Source organism: Quercus suber, unplaced genomic scaffold (genome assembly GCF_002906115.3).
Source record: "Quercus suber isolate HL8 unplaced genomic scaffold, Cork oak 2.0 scaffold_1093, whole genome shotgun sequence".
NCBI lineage: Eukaryota > Viridiplantae > Streptophyta > Magnoliopsida > Fagales > Fagaceae > Quercus > Quercus suber.
In genome coordinates this window covers 71,466-85,015 of record NW_027070498.1, presented here as the reverse complement: position 1 = coordinate 85,015, position 13,550 = coordinate 71,466, and the positions used below count along the sequence as shown (strand labels likewise).

The following is a 13,550-nucleotide window of genomic DNA, read 5'->3' as shown; positions in this document are numbered from 1 at the left end:
CTATAGGTCGTATCTGATATAATAGTCATTTAGTGAATTAGTAAATTCATTCACAAAGGTTCTAGTGCTCTGCTCCAATGCTCTGTCTCTCTGCCTGAGCATATGTCTTCAGTCATTCTTCAGCAAACTCATCTTGAATTGCTTGCATCTGACTTTTTATCATCTAAACTTTGATATTCCCCCTCAAGATGAGAAGCTGAACTGTTGCTTGCATTTGACTTCTTATCATCTAGACTTTGACACTTCCCTTTAAGAGGAGAAGCTGAACTGTGGATATTCATAATATTCATTTTACACAATAAGTATCTCAACTGTTGACTATTAAGAGCCTTTGTAAGTAAGTCTACTAGCTGTATGTGTGTAGGAGTAAAGAACAATCTAATTACATTGTCTTGCACCTTATCTCTGACAACATGATAGTCTACCTCTATGTGCTTGGTTCTTTCATGGAATACGGGATTTTCTCCAATATAAATGGCTGCTTGATTGTCACAAAATAAAAGAGCAGGTTGAGGATGATAGATCTCCAAATTTTTCAATAATGCTAGCAGCCAAGTTATTTCACAAACTGTGACAGCCATAGCTCTATATTCTGCCTCAGCAGAAGATCTAGACACTATAGACTGTTTCTTAGACTTCCAAGAGATTAGAGAATCACCCAAAAATATGCAATACCCTGTGGTTGACCTTTTGGTATCTATGCAAGATGCCCAATCAGCATTTGTGTAAGCTTTTAAATGAAAATCTAATGAAGCTGATAGAAAAATCCCTTGACCAGGACAACACTTTATGTACTGCAACACCTTGTAAGCTGCATCTAAATGAGGCTTCCTAGGTTTGGACATAAACTGACTTAGCTTGTGAATCGGGTATGCTATATCTGGTCTAGTGATAGTTAGACATAACAACCTACCCACTAACCTTTTGTACACTCCTGGATTAGACAACAATTTTCCTTGAAACTTGCTCAACTTCAAATTTTGTTCCATTGGTATCTTGCTAGGCTTGCAAGCTGACATGCCTGCATCTTTCAAAATATCTAAGGCATATTTTTGTTGACATAGAGTAATTCCCTTATTTGATCTAGCTATCTCAAGACCAAGAAAATACTTCAAACCTCCAAGGTCTTTATGTTTGAAGTGTTGATCTAAAGAAACTTTTAGTGCTTCAACTTCTTGAACATTGTTGCTAGCTATGAGAATATCATCAACATAAACCACCAATGCTGTGAAAGACTTATTAAACTTCCTTGTAAATAATGAGTAGTCAGCCTTTGATTGCTTAAAACCAAGCTGCTTAATGACAGAACAAAATTTTGCATTCCATTACCTTGATGCCTGTTTGAGTCCATACAAAGACTTATTTAATTTGCAAACAACATTCCCCCCTTTGTTGTGAAAGCCTTCAGGGAGTTGCATATACACTTCTTCATGTAAATCCCCATTTAAGAAGGCATTGTTGACATCTAATTGGACTAAATACCACCATTTCACAGCAGAAATGGCAAGAAGAGTCTTAACAGTAGTCAACTTGGCAACTGGTGAGAATGTATCAGTAAAATCCAATCCCTCTTGTTGAATAAACCCCTCTGCAACTAATCTTGCTTTATATCTCTCCACAGATCCATCTGCCTTGTATTTCACCCTATAGACCCATTTGCATCCAATAACCTTTTTGTTAGAAGGTAAAGGGGTAAGAGTCCAAGTATGATTGGAAACCAAAGCTGCAATCTCAGCATTCATGGCCTCTTTCCATTTAGGATCCTTAACAGCCTCATGATAGAATCTTGGTTTAGGAATTGAGGTGATAAGAGAGCAAAAATTGGCATATGAAGGAGATAAATGGGAAGAATCAATGTAATCAGAAAGAGGATATTTAGTACCTGGATATTAATGGTGGAAGTACTTGACTTGCTGTTGAGTGGAATGGACTGTGAAAGCTCAGTTGAAGTGATAGTGCTGCACTTATAGTCTTGCAAGTATGCAGGAGTTTTGGAAGGCCTAGAGGATCTTCTTAAAGAAGGAGTGGAAGCATGTGGAACAACTATATGACTATGATCAAAAGATAAAGAATCAGGTTCTATAGAATTGATATTAGCAGAATCTGATAAGGCAGATTCAGGTACTACAGAATCTGATGTGATAGATTCTGGTACTGCAGAATTTGAAATAATAGGTAGGATAGGATCCAAAACTTGGTTAGAAACTTGGGTAGAATTACAAGTAGAAGTAGGAATGCCTGGAGAGGAAACAATAGGATCTAGAAACATGGTATCAACTGGGATTGCCATATTTGGACAGATATGAGGAAAAGAAAAAGATAATTGTGGTGAAGTAACAGAAGAAATAAAAGGAAAGACATTTGCATGAAATGAAACATCCCTTGAAATGAATATCTGCCTTGTGACCAAATTTAACAATTTGTAACCTTTAACACCAAAAGGATAACCAAGAAAGACACAAGGAATAGATCTAGGAGCAAACTTAGACCTATTGTGAGCAAGTGTAGATGCAAAACAAAGACAACCAAACACCTTTAAGTGATGATAAGAGGGAATTTTGCAATAAAGTTTCTCAAATGGAGTTTTATGGTCCAAAACAGTACTAGGCAGCCTATTAATGATATAGATAGCTGTCAAAACATAATCCCCCTAATAGCAAAGTGGTATATTAGACTGAAATTTCAATGCTTTAGCAATGTTTAAAATATGCTGATGCTTTCTCTCCACAACTGAGTTCTGTTGTGGAATGGCAACACATGAGTGTTGATGGATAATCCCATGTTGAGTATAAAAGTCTATGAGGAAAAATTCTTGAGCATTGTCAGTTCTAATTACTTTGATGTTGGTTTGAAATTGAGTAAAGATCATCTTGTAAAATGAGATTAGCAAAGGCCTAGTTTCTATTTTAGATTTCATGAGGTAAACCCATGTGGACCTTGTAGCATCATCTACAATTGTAAAAAAGTATTTAAAACCATCATGAGTTGCTTTAGCAAATGGTCCCCGTACATCACAGTGTATTAAATCAAAGGCATACTCAGATATATGATTAGAATTAGGAAAGGGCAATCTTTTAAGCTTTGCAATTGGACAAACAATACAGTTTTTATTTGAATTAACAGAGGATACGTCTGATATACAATATTGAAGTTTGTCATCAGATACATGTCCTAATCTAAGATGCCACAAGTAAGGCTTATTGACATTAGAAGTGTTGGAAATAGAATGAGCAAAAGACTTGAAAACTGACTCTAGGACAGTAGTGGCTTTTGAGGCATACTTGCAATTCTCTGAAGTTTGCAGCAGGTACAAGTTGTTGTGAAGCTTACCCAATCCAATCACTCTCCAAAAAGTAAGGTCCTATATGAAGCAATAGGTTGAGAGAAAAACCAAGCAACATGACAAGGATTTGGTTAATTTGCTTACTGAAATCATATTAAAGGAAAAAGCTGGGACACAAATCACATCTTCAAGAATCAAGGTTGGAGTAAGTTGAACTGTGCCTATGTGTGTGACAAGAACTTTTTCACCATTAGGCAAATGTACAAAAGAAGATATTGAACTAGTTATATTGGTGAATAAAGATATGGAATGAATGATGTGATCAGTGGCTCCTGTGTTAAGAACTCAAGTTTCTGCATTGTGAGTTGTTTTGTTTGAAGGATTTTCAGTAAAAACTGAATTCTTCAAATTAAGGCTAACAGAATCCTGGAAAGAGGCACAAGAAATACCTGAGAGAGTTGAATTGGCTGCATGAATAGCATCTTGAGTGTTGGAAGAAGATGCATGGGAGCTCAACATTGACAAAAATTGCTGGCTTTGTTCAGCTGTAAAGGGAAAGAGCTTGATTGTGATGTAGCCTCGGATTGACCAGTCTCACCATCAAAGTTCACTTGATTTGCCACAAAAACTCTGCCCTTTTGCTTTTAACCTGGTGGAAATCCCATTAGTTTGTAACACTTTTCCATGAAATGGCCAATTTTGCCACAGTGGTTGCATACAGGTCTGTCCTTGCCTTTGTTCTTCCCACCTTGGTTGAACCCTTGAGTCTTGACTGCAAGAGCTATTGAGTCAACTGATACACCTCCATTGAAACCTAAAGCCCTCTGCCTCTCCTCTTGTATCACCAAAGAAAAGGCTTTGTCAATTGAAGGACTTGGCTCCATCATAAGAATCTGAGTTCTGACTTGAGAGAAAGCTTCATTCAAGCCATTGAGGAATTGCATCAATGTATCTTGATGATTGAAGAGTGTGATTTTATCATTCACTCCACAGACACATTTACCACAAGAACAAGATGGTAAAGGCCTGAGATTAAGCAGTTGATCCCAAGAAGCTTGAAGATTAGTGAAGTAGGTAGTAACTGTTGCATCTCCTTGCATAATTGTTGAGATCAACTTCTGAATCTGTGAAATTCGTGGACCATTGGCTTGGGAGAAACGGTTTCTGAGTGAATTCCAAACCTCCATTGCAGTATTTCTGTAAATCACACTTGCAGTGATATGAGGTGAAACGGAATTCAAGATCCATGAAGAAATCATGGAATTGTTCTTTGACCAAGCAATCTTTTCCAGATGGGTAACAGCCATGTAAGTTGTGATAGAATCATCCACAAACCCTAGCTTGCTTTTCGCATCCAATGCCATAAGCGTAGCCCTAGCCTAATTAGGGTGATTGTCCTCTGTCAAGAGCTGAGTGACAAGAATTGCACCTGGTGATTCTCCATGGTGCAAGAAGAAAGGGCTTCTCGGATCCTCCATTGGAGTAAGCTCACGATGAGCAGTAGATTAAGAAGCAGAAGATACTGAAGCTTGATCTTGATTCGCCATTGATAAAAGCACGAGGCTCTGATACCATAACGGAAAACAGAGTGCCACAAAATAGAGAAACTAGAGAGAGAGAATGAGGGAATCAAGATTGAAGAAGCTTTGTAATACTTTGTATTAATCAATAAAATGATATACAAGAGGTTTATATATCAGAGTTAACAAAGGAAATCAAAATAACTAACTCTAAACTACCTCCAAAATATGCGGATCAACTATCTACAACCAATCATCACATTACACGTGTCAATATATAACAACCAACTAATCCAAGACTAAAACTATAGGTTGTATTTGATATAATAGTCGTTTAGTGAATTAGTAAATTCATTCACAAAGGTTCCAGTGCTCTGCTCCAATGCTTTGCCTCTCTGCCTGATGCTCTGCCTCTCTGCCTAAGTATATGTCTTCATTCATTCTTTAGCAAACTCATCTTGAACTGCTTGCATCTGACTTCTTATCATCTAAACTTTGATAGGGTGGTGTTGTGTTGACCAAATTAAGGAGGTTGCATTGGCATGGGTGAATCCCTCAACACATTGGTTTATTGACAAAGGCTTGGTGCTGGGAAAATTTCATGGGTTGCCAGAAGAGTAAAACTTGTGGTTGTGTACAAGCTATTACCACGTAGTTATTTTTTGGCGAAAAGCCACTTTTAGTCCCTACATTTTCAGACGATTCCCATTTTAGTCCCTACATTTTATTTTTACCGCTTTTAGTCCATATTCTGAAAAACGCTATCTATTTTAGTCCTTCTCGTCAGTGCCCTAACGGCAAAATCCTAGGTGGCAGACGGAGTGCATCGCTGGCACACTAAATGCTGACGTCAACATTAAAATAATAATATAATATATTATTTAGCATTTTAAAAATGCCACGTCATTTTTTAAAAACAAAAAATAATTTATGAATTTTAACTAAATGAAAAAAAAGAAAAAACAGAAATAAAAACAAAAAATAATATAAATTGAGATCTAGCTTTATTTTGAGTAAGAACATATAAGAACATAAACTTACTCATTGTTTTGTTTGCAACCAAACACAATATCAACTAAAAACCTTTATTATCAAAAATATTTTTTTTAATACTGGAAAATAAGTAAATAAACCCAGTCAGTGTTTATCAAAAATTTAGTAACCCATTGTTCTTTCCCTGACATCAGAAACCCAGAAATTAAAAAAAAAAAAAAAAAAAACTGAAGTTGTTCTTCAGAAACAAACACACACACAAAACCCATAAGTCCATTAACCATGACAACAAGGAGGTTCGGGAGCGCCCCAGAGGAGACTTGGAAGACGTCCTCGCCGCCGCTATCGGCCTCGACCTTGATGACGCCCTTGCTGTCTTTGCCCTTGAAGCAGCCGCTGCCAATCTTCCTCAACACCTCCATGCTCTTATCGGAGCTACTCGCCGCCGCCGCCGCCACCAAAGGCCTCCCAGTCGGAGACGAGAATCCATACCCTATGCTTAATAGAAACACCGATTCGCTTCGAACTTACTAGAGACGCGGTCGGTGATCGCCTTGCAATCCTTGATCTCGCCGTACTTGCCGAAGACGGAGGTGAGGGTTTCGACAGTGGTGTCCCAGCTGAGGCCGTGGATGAAGATCTTACGGTGGGCGGGGTCTGCATCGGCGAGCTCATGCACAATTTCAATCAAGTTCGGGTGCTTTTTCACTCCCTTCTTGATCAGAGCCATGAAATGGTCCTTCGTGAACGACTCTAGAAGCTTCTCCACGTCTTCGTCCTCATCGTTGTCAGTTGCTGGGTTTTTCTTTGCTGCTTTTGTGTTTGGTTGACAAGGAAGATCTGTTGCTGGGTTTGTGTTTGTGTTTTTGTTCTTGCTGAAAATCAGTTTGTGTTTGTGTTTTTGTGTTTGGTTGACAAGAAAGGGCAAGAAAATGCTAGAAAATCTGGGCATGTGTTCTTATGTTTAAATCTGAATTTGTGTTCTTTAGAGTTCTTGTTGAAGATGAACTGGATTTTAATTTTGTTTTTTCTTTTATGTTTTAATTTTGTTTTCATGTTTAATTTTTTGTTTCTGAAGAAAATATCTGGGTCTAGGAAGAACGACTTCAGTTTTTTTTATTTTTATTTTTTATTTAATTTCTGGGTTTCTGATGTCAGGGAAAGAACAATGGGTTACTAAATTTTTGATAAACACTGACTGGGTTTATTCACTTATTTTCCAGTATCAAAAAAAATATTTTTGATAATAAAGGTTTTCAGTTGATATTGTGTTTGGTTGCAAACAAAACAATGAGTAAGTTTATATTCTTGTATGTTCTTACTCAAAATAAAGCTAGATCTCAATTTATATTATTTTTTGATTTTTTTTCTGTTTTTTTTTTTTTCATTTAGTTAAAATTCATAAATTATTTTTTGTTTTTAAAAAATGACGTGGCATTTTTAAAATGCTAAAATATATTATATTATTATTTTAATGCTGACGTTAGCATTTAGTGTGCCAGCGATGCACTCCGTCTGCCACCTAGGATTTTTCCGTTAGGGCACTGATGGAAGGACTAAAATAGATGGCGTTTTTCAGAACAGGGACTAAAAGCGGTAAAAATAAAATGTAGGGACTAAAATGGGAATCGCCTGAAAATGTAGGGACTAAAAGTGGCTTTTCACCTTATTTTTCTTTCAAATATAAACCTATTTTTGTTGGGGTGTCACAGCAAGTATGGAAAAATTTAAGTGTTAGGCAAAGAAAAATAAGGGTACATTGTGTAGGATCTGTTAGGTTCTAAAGGTTTAGGAATTTATGTATTTGGAACTCTAATTTGTAATATTGGCAAACCATGATCAAAATAATATGTTTAGTCTTGTTATAGTGTGCTCAAAGTTGTTTAATTATTGTAAAGTTGGAATCGAGAGACGTAGATGCATTGGGGCATTTCGGTCTGGCTCGATCGATCGAAGAATAGATTCGATCGATCGAAAGTCGACCAGATTGCGTTTTCTGCAGAATTTCCAACTCAGCCCTAACTCATTAAACGTTTAGGGTTTTATGTTTTTGCCTAGGTATATAAGGTAAAACCCTAGCCACGTTTTTAGAGTTGCTCCAGTTGTATTGTTGCTCATACATTGCTGTTTTGTGTAAATCTCTTGTGAGATCTAGAGGAGTTTCCTTTACACAAAGCTTAGGGTTTTCAAGTTAGAGATATTATTAACATCTTGATGATCAACTTGGTTGCTACCATTGAAGCTTAAAGAATATCAAGCGTGGGTGCTTGTAGCTGATTGAAGAATTTAAGAAAGAAGGAGTCTGTGGATTCGGAGTTTGCACGTGGTCGTGTCAGTAAGTTCTACTAGTGGGTAGCATTAGGAAGTCAAGCGGGGAGCTTGTAGTCCTTCTGTATGAACTTCGATTCTTTTGCATAGTGGATTCAGGTTTACCTTGAGGATAGCTAGGTCAAATCCTCCCCAGGTTTTTAACGAGTGGTTTCTTGGGTGATCATATCATTGTGTCTTTTATTATTCCGCTGCTTTATTATTTTGATATGATTATTTGATTGCTTTAACCTAGAATTCCATAATTTGACTAAGTAACAACTTGGCTAATTAATCTAGGCTAACCAATCTGGTTGTGTTTTAAGGGGTCTAAAACCGTTCAGGATCATTGTATCTTTGGGTGGGTTAAGTGTTTGGCCGTGTCGACAATGGGCAAATTTTATATGAGGCAAAGCCTTGGTATTCCTTTGTATTTGGAGATAAATGTAATACAAGGTTTAGAGTTTTCCCATATGCGTTGTGTGCTGGTCTAATTGACTAACAAAAATTGTTTTGGGTTCCAACTGTGTCTAAGTGATGGATGTTGACTGAGACTAATTTGGTTAAAAAAAAATTAGTATTTTATTACAGGTTCTAATATGATTTAGAGTCATAATGTATCAATTCTAATTATGACAAAACCGATCCTTATTGGCCTGGTGATAAATTTGGAAAAAAACCGAGCCGATCGAATTGCGCACACCCCTATTCGCACCACCACAATTTTTTCATGAATGTGGCTATTGCCTACTATTTGAGTAATATATTTTCTTCTAAAAAAAAAGTTTAACTAATATTTTTGGTTTTCAACGTATGACCTTTGTTTCAAGATTGTACTTATGTTTTAAAATGTTTCTTCCAAGTACTATCTACTAGCATATATACACATTGTTTGATATACTTTTATAATAGAATGACTATTTATGTGAAAAAATGATTCCATTACTTAGTAATTTTTTTTATTACAAGTAAAAGTTCTTCCTTAAGGACATATACATTGTACTAGACGTGCCTTAGAGCATTCACACTGGGAATGGCATATGCCATATGTAGAGAAAATTTAGCCTAAAAGCCCAAAACCCCCCACACATCCGGACTTATAAAAACCAACTATTGCAAAAAAATTTGCAATTGTGCTACAATGCAATTCTAAAGGTAGAATTGCACTGTAGCTAAATTCTAAAAAAAAAAAAAAACTAATATTTTATTCACTTACTTTATCAATTCCTCTCTTTCTCACCGGGTTTTTGGGTTTTTATTTTTATTTGGGTTTGAGATATATTATTTTATTGTGTAGAAATATTATTTTAATGTGTTGTATTGTAAAATAAAAGTTGGGATGCTGAGAGTATTGTAAAATTGTATGATATAATTGATAAAATAGCTTTTTAAGATGGTACAATAGGATGTGATAGAATTTTGGGATGTGAATTCTCTTAAGTGAAACTTAGTTGGTACTTGGGCTGCTTGGTAGGTGAGAAGAGACCATAATGTTTCTCAGTTTCTGCAGGGCCCTTTTGATCTTCATCAAACAAGGCAAACAAATAAGTTTCTAAAGGTCTAGGCCTCTTTGGAGTCCCATTCTTCACATGACTAATCAAATTCTTGTAGTAAGTGCCAGCATTATCAACTGTTACTACACCACCATTTCCATCTGATGGCCAACCACTCTCCGTTACAATAACAGTCAAATTGGCTCCACCAATCTTCTCAAGTGCAGAATAGAGAACATCAACAATTGCATCAAAGAGATTTTGATACCCTAAGTTACCATCTTGTACTACAACCCCTGGTGAAGTAAATAAGGCATATTAAAGCTTAATGTCTGTTGGGTCACCTATGTAGGCAAAATATGGGTACACATTTGCAAAAAGTGGTGCATTAGCGTTTACTAGGATGCTAACGATTGTCTTCATGTATGAACTTGCACTATCACTAAATGAGCCTGCAGATGGAGGGTAATGATTTCCCAACAATGACATGTCTGTTGCTGTTGAAACTTTGATTTGTAAGTTAGAACCTGTAATTTCATTGTTTAAGTTCTGGATGGCTAGTCCAACATATTGGGCTAATGGATCACTGGGCTTTATTTCATTCCCTGCAGCAATGTAACTAATTTTGACATCAGGGATGTAAGGAATTATGTTTGTCTGCACCAAGTATTTGCAACTGCAGGACTAGTGGCAAGGCCTTGAAGGTCATCATTAACAACTCCAACAATGACCTCTATGTTTGATCCTTTTAGGGATTGGAGGGTTGCTTGATTTGTATAAAAAATCCTCATTTTCCCTATGTTGTTTGTGTTATACAGGGCTATTACTTCAATAGCAGGTGGTAAATCATCAGCAACTGTTCCATAAATTACACCTATCGATTGTCTAGCTGCACAATAGTACCAAGATAACTAGTTAATTAATACCAAAGATAAATTTTTTTTGAAGGAAGTGTATAGGTTTTCAATGGAGCAACATCAAATAGAACCAAGATAACCAACAAGTTAATTAACACCAAAGGAAAATTTGTTTGATGGAAATCTATAGATACCCAATGGATTAAAGTTATTTGGTGTTCTTAAGATAACTCATCTATATAATCTTATCTATTTGGTTTTTTTAATCATATTATAAATAATTTAAATAGATACCAAACTTTTGGCTACATATTACTAAAGTTGTAAAATCTAATCCTTTTATTTTAAAAAGCATGGATAAAATTGTAAGAGTTCCATGGTAGAGTTACCCTTAAAACCCTAATAAAAGATTATAATTATTTGTGTTATGTTTTTAAAGAAACTATATATACCGAGTGAACGAAGGAGATGATGTTTAATTTATTCTTTCATACACACACTTAGACAAAAAAGAGAGTATTTAGCATCTTTTATTTAATTTAATCTTGTAAAGTTGTGATTTTCAACTATTTTGTGTTGGCTTTAATTCCGTACCAAATTTGATTATAATTTCTTCAATAATTTTTCCCTGTATGTATGTGGGTTTAATTGTAAGGGACGAGTGCTAGAGATCGGTGAAGAATCAAGCTTCAAAAGTTGAACATGTGGATTTTGCGACTGGCTCGTGAGAAGTAATCCGTGAAAGAGCCACGTGTAGAGCACATTACTAGAAGATGAAAAGTCGTGCTAGGGTATCATTTTCGTGACTGTCTCGCGGGTACGGCTAACCTGCGAAGGACTCACGAAAGTCTCTGTTTGGCAATAAGTTGTGTTTTTCTTTACCAAGTCTTTACCCACACTATATATACCCTCATTACCCACAAATTGTAAGGAGTGCTTTTCAGAAAGAAAACCCTAGAAAATTCACTTAAGAGTTAGAGATTGTTATACTCATAATCATCTGCAAATTTCTTTGTTGTTTTCCTTAACTCCTACCTCTCCATCTCTAGATCTTTGAGAGGTTGCTAGCCTAAACATTTAACACACCCATACTGAGTGTAAAGTGAATTTTTGGTGTTGTTGGGAAGGATTGGAATGTGTCATTCATTGGCGGACGCAATCGGGCTGAATTGTAAGATCCAGAAAGCTAGAGAAGACAAGGCTCCGAGAAGTTAGTTGGTAACAGGAGCTTGAAGGGCTCAAGTACATGGGGGTAGACTAGGCTTAGAGGGTCTTTTGTTATTCGTGTACCCCAACTTTATTCTCTAGTGGATCGATTTCGACTTAGAGGGTCACAGAGAGGTTTTTTGTTGAGTTCTTCGGTTTCCTCTTCGATAACACGTCTCGGTGTTATCTTGTGTTTTTTTTTTTTTTAATCTTTCTTCCCTACTCTTTAAGCTTTCATTTTATTGTTGATAATGGATGAATATGGCTTAGGATAGAGTTATTGGTTCATTGCTTATTTACTCTTGTTCCGCACTTAGTCTAAGTTAGATTAAAAGCAATCTAGCCGTAATTGTTATTTGAGGGTCTGAACAAGTTCTTGTGTTTTAGCACAAATCTGAGATTTCAAATCTACCCAAAAGTTTCCTAGATTATAATATCTAAACATTAACATCCCAAAACTAAAAGTCATTCACAATCTAGAACCAATGTCAATGACAATATTTGTATTAGATACTCAAATCACATTTACTCAAATAAATTGAATCCATCAATCCCTGGTATACCCAATCCAACCATTTCACTAGATTAATAGGGAGTTAGGTTTTAGTCACAATAACATTTTAGTTGCTCAAAATCTTAGACAAAAAACTCATGCATTAAAATATACAACTCACACAGATATTTCATCAAACAATTTCTTAGCAAATCTAAATCACACTCAATTTACTAAACCCCACTTATAACTCAAAAAATTGAAAAACTCAATAACATTGCACTCCCAGCCTTTGGTAGAAGATATAGACCCACATAGGTAAATCCAAAAAAAAAAAAAAAAAAATTTTACCATAATTAATTTCAAACCAATGAATGAAAAACAACCATCAAAACCAAGACAAGCCAAAGACAACAAAAAATTAATCCCAACAGATTTGATATTGAAGGAAGAGAGATTGAGAGGTTTAAGAGGACAAGAAGGGTTGAGAGACAAACCTGAACACATCGATGGTGGTTTCAGGCAGTGTTGTCACAGCAAGGGCAAAGAAGACACGAACGTGAATTTCCCAAATTCCATGGCTTGTGGGAGGATTTGAAATCCACAAATTTGGGCTCCTGAAATTTGACTGGATTTGGGCCAAATCCAAATCCTTCTCCTTTTAAGTTATCCAAACAAAGAATTTGGATTTAGGCCCTCAAATCCAAATCCAAATCCGAAATCTTGGGGCATCCAAACAGACCAATAATGTTTTTTTTTTTTTGTAACAGCATGAAACTTTTGAAACTATAAGAAACCCCTCTTGTTCTATAACTGTATTAGTTCTACCACCACCTGAAAAAAGTTTGGGAAAACTAAAGTTTAACTGTCTTTGTCCCATGCAACTCTACAGGCCTTGAATTTCTGATCAAAAGAGTTGCATGGGACTGATAAAAAGTTCAAGGTCAAACTCATTGGTAAAGACCAAAGAAATTAGAGCTTTTCTGGATCCTCAAAGTGCTAAAAGCCAAGACAAAACTCAACAGCAAAAGGTTAGACCAGCATATGCATGCAATATGTAAATACACAGGGAGAGAGGCTATATATATATATACCTGTTAATTCTAGGTCAGATATCAAGAAACCAATAAGGAGGAATAATATTGGAGCCATGAGGAAATGGAAATGAAAAACCAACTCTTAATGTTTAAAACAGATATCTCTACAATTATCATCTATAACCTACCCCTTCTTTTATATATATAGTCTAGTGCATGCCTTGGGATTTTAAAGTTTTGGACAATGTCCAATACCATGCAGTACAAAAATGACCCCGTCAAATCACTCCATGGAAATTAATGTACATGATGAGAGTTATGGCAATATATTCTTACGGTCCATAAATAAAGATCCTTTTGA

General features: G+C 36.0%; 1 pseudogene; it reads right to left on the bottom strand.

Moving 5' to 3' along the window:
- Positions 1–9,539: 9,539 nt before the first annotated feature.
- LOC111997941 (glucan endo-1,3-beta-glucosidase-like) lies at positions 9,540–13,304 on the bottom strand (annotated as a pseudogene).
- Positions 13,305–13,550: the final 246 nt, after the last annotated feature.